Source organism: Camelus dromedarius, unplaced genomic scaffold (assembly GCF_036321535.1).
Source record: "Camelus dromedarius isolate mCamDro1 unplaced genomic scaffold, mCamDro1.pat HAP1_SCAFFOLD_37, whole genome shotgun sequence".
NCBI lineage: Eukaryota > Metazoa > Chordata > Mammalia > Artiodactyla > Camelidae > Camelus > Camelus dromedarius.
The window spans coordinates 1,120,322-1,135,409 of record NW_026989785.1 but is presented as its reverse complement, the minus strand read 5'-3'; the positions used below and the strand labels follow the sequence as shown (position 1 = coordinate 1,135,409).

The following is a 15,088-nucleotide window of genomic DNA, read 5'->3' as shown; positions in this document are numbered from 1 at the left end:
TTTCTTCCTGGGATTGTTGTAAGTTCTAAAGTGTATTGTAGCACACATGAAGCACTTAGCAGTGTTCACTGTGTGTGGCCGCCCCGCTTGGCGTGTGTCAGAGCCGTAAAGGCAGCATTTGTCTGTTGAGGATGCACTGGTAGCCCCTTGAATATGTTGTGAATTTGGTGATTTCCTTTAATCTTGGTAACTCTGTGTGCCATGGGCAGTTATTTTCATGGACAGATGAGGAATCTCAGGGTAAAGAAGACTGTGTAATTTGCCCAAAGTCAGACCATAATTTTGGGTGCATGGGCCTCGGTTCAGCATGGGCCCCAGGGCCTTCTGCCCTCTCCGTTCAGCACCAGAGCCAGATGTGTGATCGGCTCTTTCCCAGCCCAGAATATCGGGCAGGCCGCAAGACACACCTGGCCCTGCGCTGCTTGAGCAAAAACTCTGGAGGAGAGGAAATTACAAAAGGGATAAACATAAAAACAGATGACAGCAAACTGTGATCAGCACTGAGAAGGAAAGGAACACACCTCACAATGCAGAGCTGCGAGCTTTCCCTTCGGGGCTGCTCTGGGGGCGTTCATCTCAGCTAAACAAACTCTGCTGCTCCACCAAGGCAGGAAGGCAGGGAGCGTGTGGCCAGGTAGACAGGGCCTTGTTAATCATACACATTCCCCATTAAGCTGCAGCTGTCACGGGCACTTACCTAGTAAACAGATGTCTTCCATAATCATCACGCACTTTTCTTGGTAGTTTTATTGCCCCACCTTTGAGATGAGGTCATTGAAGCTGGGGAGATTGCTGCATGCCCGTGATCACCATGGAAATACCCCCACTGGTCTTTCAACCTAGACTGGTGTGGCTGTCATGTCCCAGCCCTGTGAATGGCATCATGTTGCCTCTCCCAAGCGGCCCAAATGACTGACATTGATATTCTTAATTCATAGGAAATGGTATGTGACAATAGGAGAAAAAGCTATTAAGAAATTGTTTGGAAAACTAGAACAAAATCCAATTCTTCCCCAGCTGGGGGAGCGTACCCTGTGTCACTCACCCCACTCACTGCGTGTCACCTCCTCCCTGCCGACTCTACGTTCAGAAGCCACTCTGAGTCTTTGAAGAACATTTTGCCTCATGACATTGTTGACTAGGACCTGCGACCTCTCTGTCCCTGGTTAACTCTCTCTTGAAAGCCATTTAAATTTCTTGCAGGCTCCTCCGCTCAGATGTAAGAATATCCTCTTTCGACTTCTTGATGCAGCTCCTTAATGAAGATCTCGTGAAGGAAACTTAGTCAAAACCTGGGAGGTATGCACGCAGTGACTGCAACTTCAGCACTTTATGAAGTTCAGAATCAGATTTGTGGGTGACTCAGGAAAGGCTTTTTTATGGTAACAAGGGGAAAGTGAAAGGATGCAGGCTGTGTGAGACTGAAACATCTCGTTCCCAGCCAGCAAGGCACCTGCGTTCAGGATGGTGTGTGGGGAGTGCAGAGTTCTCACAAAGAAAGAAGAGTTGTGATGGGAGGGAGGACAGTTAGGTACTTTACTGTGGAGGGAAAAAGTGGGTTAAGCATTTCCTGGTTGAACAAGAGGATTGTGACATGATGTGCTTGTATTTTGGAGAGAAGGGTTTTGTGGGGATAGGCCTAGGGAGAACGCTCTGTGGCTGGGGAGTCAGCACAACAGAGAAACACAGAGAACCGTGCAGACCCCAAGGCCCCTGCTGGGGAAGAGGCTGCCCGCCAATTCGAGCCCTGGGGGCAGCTTCTGTCCCTTAGCTGGGGCCTCAGAGCTCCCTTCAAAACCCAGTCCTGTTGATACAAGGAAAAAAACGTGAGGCATGAGAAGGGCTGTTTCCCAGGCTTTTGTTGAGCCCCTGGGATGTGTCCCACCAGATTTTGTTCCTTGGCTTTGTGCAGTAAAGTATTCAAGAGCAAGCCAGTGTTGAGGAAAGGTAGATTTATTCACAGAGACACATTGAAAGGCAAGAGAAAGGCCACGAGGTGTGGGGTTTGGGTGCTCAGATTAAAAGTAGGTACACACTCCACAGAGTGTGGGCTTTCTCCGAAGAGGGAGAGAGAGGGGTGACCGCGAGGTGGCGCTGTGTTGCTCGTTTTCTTGGGCTTGGTGGTTTCATTTGCTAATATGTAGAAGGACCAGCCTAAGGGCAAGGGGCTGGGATTCCCAGGGAGTTGGCCATTTCCCACCCTTTGACCTTTTGTGGCTAGCCTTGGGACTGCCATGGTGCCTTGGGGCATGTTATTCACCATGTTACTATTACAATGGGTGTATAATGATGCTCAAGCTCTGCTAGAAGTTAAATCTCTTCATCCTGAGCCTCAAGGCCTACTGGGGTTTGAATCCTTCACCATTTTGATGTTAATTGCTGTGGCCTTCCTTGAATGGCTGTGCTCTGCCTCTTCCATCCTGTCTCACTATGATGACACAGAGAGAGCAAAGGCAGGGCCCTGCCTGTGGCTCCTGCATTTAACAGCAGGATGTGTGGAGTGGGCTTATGATGACTCTGAGTAGTTAGAAAGGTGTTTCAGATTTTGCCACGTGAGACATGGGGACCTGCCAGCAGCCATCACAGATTTATCTCAAGGGCATTATCGCTTGTGTTGTTACGGAAACAACAGGCCAGCCAAGAAACATGCACTGAGATTTATTACGCCGGCGGGCTCAGAGGGGCTTCTGTTCCGAAGCTCTGAGCACCTCCAAGACCTGCACATGAGGTTCTATAGGGTTAGTTACAAGTAAGGGGCTATTAGCCAATAAGGCTCAAACAACAAAAAGCAAGGAATCAGTACACTGAAGCTTATGAATTTGGAACAGATCACTTTACTGACAATTGTTGACCTTGGATTTACCAGTTAGCTTATTAGCCCAGTCAACTGACACTAAACTTCAGATTTACGAGTTAGCCCAGCAATACTTAGATCAGTAAACCGACATTTATCACACTTAGATTTGTGACTTAGCTCGTTAGCCCAGCTGGGCTTTTCCTTCACAGTGTCATTCATCTTTTCTATATTTCTTTTTTTTTTTTTAAGTATTTAATTCAAATTTAATATCAGGTTTTTTTGGAAAGAAATTTCTCTTTTTCTTTTCTTTGGGACTCTTTTGGGGGTGTAGGTAATTAGGTGTATTTATCTGTTAGTGGAAGCCCTGGGGCTTGAACCCGGGACCCCGTGCACGCTAAGCACACCCTCTACCACCCCCCCATGATCTTTTGTTTTTGCTTTAGCTGCCAAGAATCTTACAGCTGAATTTCTAGTCGGCCTTTAACACTTGCCCTGACTCCAGGGAATCCATTTTTATGACTTTACCTCCCCCAGGTTTCATTTAAGTATTGAATCTCCAATTTCTCTTCACTCTCAGTTTTGCCTTTTTGTTGTTATGGTTGTTAAGGTGTGTTTAAAAAAATTGTTTAATTTCTCTTTTAGCAGGAGATTGAAAGTAAATAAATATGTAAACAAACAGCACACTTAAATGCTTTTATACATTCTAAGCTGTTTAGTAGTTACTTAAAAACCGAATTGAATATTAAATTGATAACATTTTTAAGTTATTTTTTAATTTTTTACAAAGATATAGCTGATTTAAAATATGATATGTTTCAGGTGTACAATAGATGCTCCATTTATAGTTACTGTAAACATTGGCTGTATTCCCTGTGTTGTAAGATACATCCCTGTAGCGTGTTTACATAACTTGTTGCAGTTTGTATAAGAAAGTTGGGTAACGCAGAGTCTGGGGCATGGCTGTGTCTGACCCAGGGTCACGCTCACCCTGCCTGTCAGAGCCCAGGCCCTCACTCCTGTCTGCAGGGCAGCGAGTGGAGGCAGCCCTCATCAGCGCTGGCACCACCCTCTGAGCGGCAGTGACAGCAGTGTCTGTGTGTGGAGGTGCATAGTGTTTTTCCAGGAGCTTTACATGCATTTCTGCATTTAATAATTAAAGCCCTCCTGTGAGGAAGCGTTTTATGATTTTAATGAATAATACATTTTATTTTGATATTGATAGACTTCAAACCTCCGGAAAATTTACAGGAGTAGTACAGTAAACGCTTAGATACAGTTCACCTTAAAGGGCACTATTTGTCCTTTTGTGTCTGGCTTATTTTAACATAAAGTTTCAAGGTTCATCCATATTGTAGCCTGAGTCAGTACTTTATTCTTTTGGTTTCATAATATCCTTTTTCTTTTTTTTCGTTTTTGGTCGATTTAAAAATATTTTCATTGAAGTCTAGTCAGTTTATAATGTTGTGTCAGTTTCTTGTGTACAGCACAACAATTCAGTTAAATAGGAACATACCTGTATTCATTTTCATATTCTTTTAAACATAAGTTACTATAAGATGTTAAATATATTCTCCTGTGCTATACAGTATAAACTTGCGGTTTATTCTATACATACTCAGTATCTGCAAATCTTGAACTCCCAATATATTCCTTCCCACACCCTCTCCCCTCTGGTAACCATAGTTTGGTTTCTATGTCTCTGTGTCTGTTTCTGTTCTGTAGATAAGTTTATCTTTTTGTGTCTTTGTTTTTTGATTTTTTTTTTTTTAAGATTCCACATGTGAGCGATCTCATATGGTATTTTTCTTTGTCTTTCGGGCTTACTTTTCTTTGAATGACATTCTCCAGGTCCATTCTTGTTGCTGCAAATGGCATTACTTTATTATTATTTCATGGCTGAATAGTAGTTTATTGGAGAAATATACTACAGTCTCTTTATCCAGTCATCTTTCAGTGGATATTTAGGTTGTTTCCATGTCTTGCTATTGTAAATAGTGCTGCTGTGAACATTGGGGTGAAAGTGTCTTTTTGAGTTAGGGTTCCTTCTGGATTTATGTCCAGGAGTGGGATTGCTGAGTCATATGGGAGGTCAATTTTTTGTCTTTTGAGGAACCTCTGTACAGTTTTCCACAATGGCTCCACCAAACTGCATTCCCACCACAGTGCAGGAGGGTTCCCAATTCTCCGTAGCCTCTCCAGCATTTACTGTCTGTGAACTTCTGAATGATGGCTATTCGGATTGGTGAGAGGTGAGTCTTGATTGCAGTTTTGATTTGCATTTCTCTGATAATGATATTGAGCATTTTTTTCATGTGCCTATTGGCCATTTGTATGTCTTCATTGGAGAAAAGTTTCTTTAGGACTTCTGCCCATTTTTGAATTGAATTGTTTGTTTTTCTTTCTTATTAAGTGTAAAAGCTGTTTACATATTCTGGGAATTAAGCCCTTGTCAATTTCATTTATTGCAACTATTTTCTCTCATTCCATAGATTGTCTTTTTGTTTTGCTTTTTGTTTCCTTTCCTGTGCAAAAGCTTGTAAGTTTAATTAGATCCTACTTGTATTATTTTGCTTGTATTTCTATTGCTTGAGTAGACTGCTCCAGGAAAACATTGTTGAGATGTATGTCAGATGTTTTGCCTATGTTTTCTTCTAAGAGGTTTATAGTGTCTTGTCTACATGTTTAAGTCTTTAAGCCATTTTAAATTTATTTTTGTGTATGCTGTGAGGGAGTAGACTAACTTCATTGATTTACATGCAGCTGTCCACTTTTCCCTACACCATTTTCTGAAGAGGCTGTCTTTACTCCATTGTATGTTCTCACCTCCTTTGTCAAAGATTCAATGACCAAAAGTTTGTGGGACTATTCTTGGTAATTTTGTTTATCCGTTCATTGATGGATGGATATTGTTTGTAACCTTTGGTTACTCTGAATGATACTGCCATGAATATTGAGGTGCAACTTTTTGTGAGAATATATTTTCATTCTGTTGGCTGTACAGTTGGCCCGCCATATCTGTAGTTTCCACTTTATGGATCCAGATGGCTGATTGTAAAGGGACTCGAACATCCTTGGATTATGGTATCCAGGGTGGGGGTTTCCTTAAACGAACCCCCCAAGGATACTGAGGAATGACTCTATATGTAGGAGTTGAATTGCTGTGCCATATAATTCTAACCTTTTGAGGAAACACCAGGCTTTTCCAAAGAAGCTGCACCATTGCCCCTTTCCAATGGCTGCGTATTGAGGGTTCCCATTTCTCTGCCTCCTGACCGACACTTGTTATTGTCCATGTTTTGATTATAACCATCCTAGTGAGTGTAAAATCAGATATCATTTTGATGTTGATTTCGCTAGTGATGCTGAGCATCTTTTCATATGCTTATTGGCCAATTGTGTATCTATTTAAATACTTGGCATATTTAAAAATTGGGTCGATTTTCTTTGTATTGGTCAGTTGTAAGCATTTGTTTTATATCCTGGATACTAGTCTCTTATTAGATATAGGCTTTGCAAAATTTTTCTCCTATTCTGCAGATTGTCGTTTCACTTTAGTTTTTTAAACATTAAAACAATTTCTTTCTAGGGGAGGTAATTAGATTTATTCATTTTATTTTTCTTGCTAAGCACGCACTCTATCACTTGAGCTACCCCCTTCCCCTTCATTTCACTTTCTTGATGATGTCCTTTGTAACAAATGGTTTTAATTGTGATGAAGTCCATTTTATCTTTCTTGTTTTTCACTTGTGCTCTTGGTATTGTATCTAGGAAGCCATAGCATATCCTTGAACCACAAGGATTTAAACTATGTCTTTATTAGAAAGTTTATATATTTAGTTTTTACGTTTCCGTCTGTGATCCATTTTGAATTAATATTTTATTTGTTATATAAAATACGGGGGTCCAGATTCCAGATTAATTCTTTTGCCTTCAGATACCCAGGTGTCTCTGCACCATTTGTTGAATAGACTGTTCTTTCAATGGAGTTTTGTTGGCACATTTCTGGAAAAATGACTGTAAATGTAAGTTTCCCCCCTAGATTTTTTATTGTGTCTCATAGATTTATGCACCCAAACTTATGCCAGTACCGTAATGACTTGAGTACTATAGATTTGTAGTAACCTTTGAGTGAGTCCTCCAACTTTGCTCTTCTTTTTCAAGATTGTTTTGGCTGACCTGGGTCCCTTGCACTTCCATATGAAATTTGGCATCAGTTCTTCAATTTTTGCAAAGAAGTCAGCTGGAATTTTGATAGGGATTCCATTAAATTTGTAGATCACTTTCGGGAGTCTTAACATTTTTAACAATATTGTCTAACATTCCATGAACATGGGATGCCTTCCATATATGTAGATCTTTTAATTTTTTTTTGATGATACTTCAAAATGTTCAATGTGCAAATCTTGTAAAATTTTGTTAAATATATCTCTCATTTTATTTTTAATGCTGTTGTAATTGGAAAGGCTGAGCTTCCTAAGGGTGGGACTATATATCAATTTATTTATTTCTAGGATTCCCACACAGCAAATACCCTAGATTTATATTTGCTACATAAATCTATCCACAATTCTTCCCACCCCCGTGTCATAAGAAACCAAGACCCAGGTTAAGCTACCTGAACACCTATGTGGAAGTGAGAAGTGAGACCCTTGTTTGGGGCTTTGTGCAGATTATACTGAAAGCTTATTCATTATGGCTTCATCTTAATTTCTTTTAAACAATCCTTTCAGTGTATATAGTCAGATACATTAAGAAAATGCCCTTTCGATGTGTGGAGGAGCTAAGACTATAATTTTCAAATAATTTCTAGTGAGAGTGTTGTACTTGAAACTAATTTGCATCAATCTTTGAAGATTTATGTTTCAGGAACTTTGACTATATAATACCTGTCTTTATTCAATAACTACAACTAAATGCACAAACAACATGTAAGAGTTTGAGCAAACTGCCCCCGCCCCATACTGCTGGTTGGCTGCAGCTGTAACTGGAGTCAAGTCTTACCTATCCCAGTACGCTTGGGCGGATCTGCTCAAAGGGGTTCGTCCAATAGTTTGTCGGTAGTCTTTTGGACAAAGCCATAAAGCATTGATTTAAGGTTGCTGGAATGGAATCTATTTTATTAATATTAAGTAAGCACATATTGAGTGCTTATTGTATGTTGGGAATTGTCCCTTAGCTTCACATGAATATTATTTCGCTTAAAACCTCTCATATTTCCTTGTTATTCACACTTTACAGATAAGGAGTCTGAGGATTAGGTTTTCTCTCTTTTGGGGGGAGCTCATTATCAATGATGGGAAGTTGTAAGGAAAAAGATACTGATTCATCCAGAGAAAACATTTTTCTGAGAGTCAGCACTGAAGAGGGTGATCATTGTTTGAGTAAGACGAGCCACGGGTTGTACGGAGTCAGCATCCCTGTCCTGGTCACGGCACGTGTAGTGCTGCGTGGTGGGTGAGGCAGCGCGGCCGCGCAGGGAACGCGGATGCCGGGCCGTTGGTCTGTGCTCAGGATCAGTGGGGCTTTCTCCTAAGGGAAGTGGAAAGTCATTGTCAGATTTTAAGTAGGGGAGAGAGGTGCTCTCGTAGATCACTTTTGTCTTGTAGAATGCTTAGAAACATTTAGAAGGCTCGGCAGGAGGTGATGTGATAAGTCAGAGTAGGGTGGCTCTTAGGTGTAGCAGTGTTCAATTTTCAAGTGGTTTTCAGTCCCAGGTTTGTGGCTCAGTAGCCGTGTCACTTTGGATGACGCACTCAAGGAAGTAAAACAATTTATCTTATTAATTGAAGCAGTGATATACCGACTTCCCAGGACTTCTGTGGAGATCCAGTGAGGTAACGTGTGCACAATGTGCAGCGTGGTCCCCAGCACAGAGTCAGTGCTGAGGGAGTGCCAGTGAGAACCTGGTAGTTGAGGTTTGGGTGGTGTGACTCGTTGACTGAGGAAATTGGGCCCTGAAGGAGGGGTCCAGTCACATCTGTGAGTGATGGGACTGAGCTGGGAGAGGCAGAGAGACCTTGCCCCCCGACAAGAGGCCCTGGGCAGGACCGCTATGGGAGGAGCACCGTGAAGTCAGCTATTTGCAGGTGGAGTTGGAGGTTCCCTTGAAACATCTAAGTGCAGTTCCACAATCACAGAGGAGGTCTAGGCCCGGGCTGTGCATTTTCCTATAATCTCAATCCCTGAGGACGCCAAGTTATTGATCATTGAACGTGAAGACATACTTACAGGACAAGTGAATAGTAAGTATCATCTCTGTCATCAAAGCTCAGGTCTCTTTATTCATCACTCACTTTGCTAATTGGGTACTTACAGAGCTCACTTCACCATCCTCACCTGGGCTCAGGCTCCACAGAAAAGATCTTGTGAGTCTCCCTCTTTTCCAGAAGAAAACACATTTAGCTGGTAGACTTCTCTACTTCGCCAGACTTAGAATTTTAGTTTGTTGATTTAATTCTGTTTTCTGTTGGCCGTCTCCTGACAGGAGAGACATTTTACCTCATGGTCAGGTTTCAATTAGCTGTTACTGAGAACTGCTGATCTGATCTATAGTGTATTTTTTCTATTAACTTTGTAGAGTACTTATCATTTTTCTGTCTTTGTCCTTTAATTTTGTTTCCTCTTCAATGTTCTATCCTATTTGGGGCCTTATTTTATTTTTTAATTAAAAAATGTCTGTTAGCAGTTTAGAAAACAAAAGCAAATAAAAAATGCACATGATAGCTAGATTTAGAATATATCTAGTGTGTTTTCTGTCTCGGCATTTGAGGGTTCTAGAAACTCTTGAAAACCTTCATTACATAAGTTCCTTAAAATGCTGATTAAGAAATTATACCTTCCTTCCTCATCTTTCAAGCTGCACAGCTAATTGTCAAGAAAGTGAGGGGAAATCCTCAGAAGCCAAGTCAAACCAGAAAGCAGGGATTCTGGGAGATACGCGAGCCTTAGAAGCCCTGGGGAACAGTTGGCTCCTGAACTGAGTTTCAGTTGCCTTGACAGGAGTGCAGGAGATTAGCCCCAGGCCTCTCACACTGGGAGTTGGATGGCTGTTCTTATGTAAGGCCAAGCACATCCTGAGAATTCTGCTTTATAAAAGGGTGAATTAGAAAGAAAATTAAAAAAGCATTCCTCAAGGCAAGGAAGTAAGGAAAGTCAATTTTTTTGGAAGCAGGGAAAAATAACATATCCAATGTAAGTATTTAGTTTAAATCTATTCTGGCATGAGAGTGACAACAAACTCCTGGCAGAAAATCACAGCTCCTCCCGGAAAGAGAAGTTGTGTTTTGAATGAATCAGTGGGCAGCCATTCCGAAAAAGGTCTCCAGAGTCTTCTGGATCAAGATACTGGACCCAAACACCTCCCTTCCATGGTCTCATTTAAATAACCAGAAAGGTTTTAAAGGAAAGAAGCCATAATCATAGTTCTATTTATTGACATTAATATATGCTAGGAATTCAGAGGTGACTATGGAGTTGTCTCCTCTTTTATGGACCTTACTTTCTATTTGACATAGTTGGGGAACTTGGTGGAGGGTGGTGTTAGTCTGTTGCAATTAGCCAGGATAGGAGATTAAGAAAGCAGTGAAGGGCGGGTGACATTTTTAGCTGAGGACAGTCCTGTTCAGTTGGTTTGTAATTGCAGGCTCGTTGAGTTGTCACTGGAGGGAATTGATCTTATGGAATTTGGACTTAACTCAGGCCTCTTCAGAATGGACAAGTGAACCTGGAAAAAGACAGTCAAATTTGTGCAGGCATTAAAGTCCACGTGAACGTGCTGTATCCCTGAGCCAAAGATAGGACAAGTAGGCAGCACTTCTTGAGGACAGAGGAGTGGTTTTTAAGGTTCTTCAATAATGAACCAGGGAACCGGGATGGCCAGTTGTCAAACTGTGACGTTGCTCTTTGGACGGTGTACCCACCGAGGTTATTGGCCGTTTATAGGTTTCCATTTCTCTTTAATGCATGACAGGTGATGAGGACGTGGGCATACTATTTTGACACCTTGTACCTGCCTAGAAGCGCGGGCACAGCTACGGCTGCGCCTTACATCTTGCCTCCCATCCCGCTCCCTGGTTCCGTGATCACGGCCGAGTGGTTCCTTGATGACCTGTCCGTCTCCTCTGTGACAACGTAACCCAACAAAATACCGGAGCGTATTAGCTTGGCTTTGTTTTTTTCCATCCTTCCCTTCGAATGATGATGACTGATAATGGACCCAGTTACTTTTGCAGATGATTTACACATAGGGCTTTCAGTACAAACCTCGTAATCCCCACTGTGTGATCTAGAGAAGAAAGTGACATTCTTTCCAAATTGTTTTGATGCACTTATGTGGGAAAATGATGTACGTTTGAATATGTATTTCCTCTATGAATCATCATGGCTAGAGATGAATATTTGTAGACATGGAATGAGTTTACTGTATTTGAACTGTATGGTCCCCTAAATTCTCCCCAGCTTTTTAAAGTCATCACTGGAGTGCTACCTCCAGAGTGTCCCAAAGCATCCACCACTGCCTGTTCTTCGGACACTGTGAGTTTCCAAGTTGGAGAAGGCTGCTGGCTGTTGAGGCATTCTCTGGCACATCTCTGGCTGGCTGATGTGAGCTTAGCACACAAGACTTGGCAGACAGTATCTAACCATGGTCACGTCCATTTCTGGAACACTCATTTAGGATTTTACACCTATGCTAGGGGCATACGTTATTTCATTTAGTTTTCCCAACAATCATAATTAGATTTTATCACCTGTATTAATAAGGAAACTGTGAAAGCGAGTGACGTGCAGACTTTGGACTGGAACACGGGTCTTTCTGATCCCTGTCTCTGTTCCCTCCCCAGCCTATCCTTCCAAATGGCCAGGAGACTCTTCCTCAGTCTTGAGTTTCCCGCTGATGTTACCACTCTCTTTGTTTCTGGAGAGGAAAACAAGTCTAAACTTACTTTCCAGTTGGAAATGGAATGGAGAGTTAACGTTGGAAGCCGGGAGAGTCTGTCCTGTGATGAAGCGGTCTCCGAGCCACTTCCATTGGGACGTCACGTCACTGTCTGGTCCCCTTGCACAGCCTGTGCACAGGTGACAGCACAGATGTGCCGAGCAGTCCTCCCGGACAGGGCAGCGGGTTGGAAATGAGTTTGGGTATTTGGTTTCATTACATAGGTTCCTGAGGGCCTTGGCCTGGCACTTCGAGTGGGACCACTCCCTGTCCCACAGACTCATGCTCTGGGCCCGTGCAGACCTAACGTGGCCTCAGCCTGAGACTCAGTGCCTGTGGTGATGAGGAGCATTTTAGTCCAGGGTCTGCCGGAGGCTCTGACACTTCTGGGCAGTGGGAATTTGTCCAGGATGATAATAAATCCTCCCCGAGATTCAGATTTCCTTGCCTGTGAGCCTGGGTAGTAATATTTTCTGAAATGATTGTAATGATTCAGTAACGGGCACAGCGTGTGCTGGCAGGTAGCTGGTGTTTAAGGAGCAGAAGTCGCAGTCACTCTGTCAGCCTCTCACTGTGTGCTCTGTGCTTTGAGAGGTTGTGTGTTTGGTGAAAGTCCCGCCCAAAACATAGGGTGTAGATGAACTGTTGTTCCTTTACTTTCCCGTCCTTTTCCTCATTCCCTTCTCTGTGTCCCATGTTTAGGTAGCAGATTCCTCTGTTTCAGGTAATACGGGCCTTTCTAGTAAAAGGAGAGGAGGAACGCGAAAAGGTGGGGCCCAGAGGGGGTCTGGAGCGTCTGCACAGCGCTGCTTCCCTGCATTTCTGCATCTGGTCCCATCAGTGCACGAAGTCAGCCTTCCTCTTCCTTCCTGTGTCATTGGGTCTCTGTTTTAAGGGAAAATTTTTACGGGTTTTTTTCACTTACATGTTTCGTTCAGATGCTTGTTGCTTTTCTCCCTGTGCTTCAGCATTCCTAGGAGAGAATTCAGCAGTGCAGCATCCTCTCCGAGCTCTATGAGTTGATCGGCTTCCACCGCAAGTCCGCCTTCTGCAAGCGGGTGGCCCCCGTGCAGCGCGCGGCCCCCGGTATCACGGAGCCTGGCGGGAAGGCCTGCTACGGACTCCTTCTGCAGACGCTTCCTGGCTACAGTCTGTCGCTGGATCTGCAGGACTTCAGCAAAGGTGTTGGAACTAAAACATTGCTTCAGTCCCATTAACCATGCCTGGTTTGGGCCCTGCTGTCCTGTCTCATCAGGGTGAATCCTGATTCGTTTAGAACAGGGCTCAGCAGAATTTTTCTGTCAAGGGCTTGGGAGTAAGTATTTCAGTGTCTGCAAACCTCCTGATCTCTGGTGCAGCTGCTCAGCTCTGCTGTTCAGACGCCAGAGCAGCCGGACATTCCACACACACACAGAGTTTTATTAACAGCGTTGGCTGGGGATGGATTAGGTGTATGAACTGCAGTTTGTCCCCACAGCTCCTCAATATTGACGCCTGCACCAGAGCGTGCATTTGTGACAATGGGTGAACCTGCACTGACACGTCATCATCACCCAGAGCCCAGACTTGACACTAGGATTTACACTTGGTGGTGTGCACTCTGTGGGTTTGGACAGATGTGCAATGACATGTATCCACCGTCACAGCATCATACAGAGTAGTCTGTCTTAGTGACCTTAAAATGCTCCGTGCTGCACCTCATTCATTGCTCCTTCCCCTCTAGCCTCTGACAGCCACAGATCTTTTAGTCTCTTTGGTGTTCCCTTTCCCAGAACACCATACAGTTGGAATCAGACAGTTGCGGAACCTTCCCAGATTGGCTTCTTTCACTTAGTAATATGCATTTAAGGTTCCTCCATGTCTTTTCCATGCCTTGATAACTCATTTCATTTTAGCACCAAATAGTCCATTTTCTGGCTGGACCACAGTTTATCCATTCACCTACTGAAGAACAGCTTATTTGTTTCTGAGTTCTGGTGATTATGAATAAAGCTGCTATTAACATCTGTATGCAGATTTCTTTGTGGACATAAGTTTCCATTTCGTCGAGTAAACACCAAGGAGCACAGTTGCCGGATCATATGTTAGGAGTACGTTTAGTTTTGTAAAAAATTGCCAGACCGTCTTCCAAAATATCTGGGCCATTTTACATTCCCACCAGCAATGCATGAGAATTCCTGACGCTCCACATCCTCACCAGCATTCGGTGCTGTCAGTGTTCTGCGTTTTGGCAGTTCTGACAGGTGTGCAGTGATACCTCGCTGTTTCAGTCTGCATCCCCTTGATGACAGATGCTGTGAAGCATCTTTCCATAGACTTCTTTGGCATCTAGATTTCTTCTTTGATGAGGTGTGTGTTCAGGCATTTTGCTCAATTTTTAATCAGGTTGTTCATCCTTCTTATTGAGTTTAAAGAGATTTTGGTATATTCTGGATATCAGCACTTTATCAATGTGTCCCTGCCCTTCACCTGCAGCACCGGAGTTGTCCTTTGGGTCTCAGTGGAGTGTCAGCTCTTCAAAGAGGTTCCCTGTCTTCCCTCAGCCTAAATACTGTCCTTGTATTTTTCACTTTAATTGACTCATTTTGTTGTTTTTAAATAGCATTTCCCATAATTTGTAAGTACATTAAAAAAAAGGGCAATGATTGAACACCACCTCCCCCACCAGGCTGTGTGCCCTGTGAGAGCAGAGGCCCTGTCCCCACTCACCGTTTCCCATGACAGCACATGGCACATGTCCATGTAAAAGTGTGTAACGTGGGGCCAAACCTGATGAGCAGCTATGATGACATGTGTTGGCTACCATTTATTGAGTAGACTTTGTTTCTGATCTTAATTATTAAATCACATGAATGAAACTTGTTTGTTTTGAAAAATAAACAACAAAGCACACCTCCATTTGATTGGTACTTTCCACTTAGCCTTCTGACCCAGGAGGGGATGTTCACCATCATTTTGTGGAGGAGGTTGGGGAGGTAAAGTAAGAGAGTGAGATCAAATAAAGTAAAAATGATAACTATCAGTTGGCTTTATTTTCACTAAGACATAAAAGTTACTTTAAACCCTATCTCAGGTGTTGTTCTGTTGTTTTAAACATTTCTCATAGAATAAAATGGAAGCCCACTAAACCCTGAAAGGGAAATTGTGTGCTCAGGTCCTGAAAATTGTTTATGTCTATTTCTTGAAATGCACATTTTCCCTGCTGGTTACAGAAATTCGAGGCGAGAACACAGCCGTGCGCTGTGTTTCTGCTGGCTTCACGGGCTGCTCACTTTCATTTTCATTTTCTTGTGTTGCAGTTTATGAAGGTTTTCCATGAGATATATTGCTCAGCCTTTTCCTGAATGAAGGATTGA

At 42.9% G+C, this 15,088-nt stretch overlaps 1 pseudogene; it reads left to right on the top strand.

Moving 5' to 3' along the window:
- LOC135320654 (trafficking protein particle complex subunit 9-like) overlaps window positions 1-14,799 on the top strand; it is a 117,890-nt pseudogene extending 103,091 nt beyond the window's left edge.
- The last annotated feature ends 289 nt before the right edge of the window (window positions 14,800-15,088 follow it).